The following is a 1,342-nucleotide window of genomic DNA, read 5'->3' on the forward strand; positions in this document are numbered from 1 at the left end:
AAGTGGCTCGTTGAAATAATCTCCTGATGCAGCTTCGTTTGTCGGTGTTGGGATGATTGCTTCTGCAGTTAAGTATTTCGTTTGGGTCTGTTGTTTTTCTGTAGATGCCAGTTTGAAGTTCCCCATTGACTGTTCGCTCTACTGTGACATCAAGGAATGGCACTTTGTTGTTGTTCTCCTCCCCGTCAAACCAGGAGCCCCCCTTAGACCATAGTCTCACTACTAGGAACACCAATATACAGATTAGTCAAAGGCCTCCACTGAAGGCTAAAACACCGAGTCGAAGATTCACTCCACTCCATTTACTCCATCCAAGAATTCCTGAACACCAAAGACACTGAGATTGAAGAGGATGGATTAATGTTGTCCTTTGACATAACAGTCCTGTTCACATCCATTAACATCAACGTGGCCAAAGAAAACTGAAGACACGACTCGAAGAACCAAAGACACAAACGCAGCATCAACTTCATCAGCAAAGATAGCACTGTCAAGCTCGTGGAACTGTGCCTTACCATCCACTTCATATTCAATAACAAGCCCTACAAACAAATCAACGAAATACGCACGAAACCTCCAGCATCAGGATTCCGAGCAGAAGCAAGAATGCAGAGACTCGAACAAACAGCCCTTCCAACGATCGAACCCAAACTTTGGGTCCGCTACAGCGATGACACTTTTGTCATCAAAAAATGAAACAAATTAGAGGAAACCTACAACACCATCAACAATCTCCTTACTGACATAAAATTCACAAAAGAGGAGAACAACAACAAAGTGCCATTTCTTGATGTCACAGTGGAGCGAACAGTCAATGGTAAATTCAAAACAGCGTCTACAGGAAAACAATGCACGCGAACCAAGAACTTAACTACAGAAGCAATCACCCCTACACAATCAAACACATCTGAATCAGGACACTATTTCAACGAGCCACGGCACACTGCAGCACCCAGGAACTACGAAAATCAATAAATAACTGTACAGAGCATTTAAGAAGAACGGGGAGCCCCTAAAAACAGATTCCCTGACCGGGAATCGAACCCGGGCCGCGGCGGTGAGAGCGCCGAATCCTAACCACTAGACCACCAGGGATATACAAGCACCGCCTGATAGCTCTACTGAAAATTACTTCCCTGCCCGGAAATGGAATCCACGCCATGGTCGGTCGAAGGCTTTCACCTGTGTATCCAACAATGTCATTTCTTGTATCCATTGCACCTGATGCGGTCTCCTCTACATTGGGGAGACTGGAGACTCCTCGCAGAGTCAAGTCACAGCGCTTGAGGGAACATCTCCAGGACACCGGCACCAATCAACCCCATCGCCCTATGGCCCAACA

General features: G+C 46.1%; 1 non-coding gene across 1 annotated transcript; it reads right to left on the reverse strand.

Annotated features, from left to right (window-relative positions):
- Nucleotides 1–1,023: 1,023 nt before the first annotated feature.
- Nucleotides 1,024–1,095, reverse strand: trnae-cuc (transfer RNA glutamic acid (anticodon CUC)). The gene has a single exon. It is a non-coding gene; the product is annotated as a tRNA-Glu (tRNA).
- Between the last annotated feature and the right edge of the window lie 247 nt (nt 1,096–1,342).

This window comes from Chiloscyllium punctatum, chromosome 36 (assembly GCF_047496795.1).
Source record: "Chiloscyllium punctatum isolate Juve2018m chromosome 36, sChiPun1.3, whole genome shotgun sequence".
In the NCBI taxonomy this organism is placed as follows: Eukaryota; Metazoa; Chordata; class Chondrichthyes; order Orectolobiformes; family Hemiscylliidae; genus Chiloscyllium; species Chiloscyllium punctatum.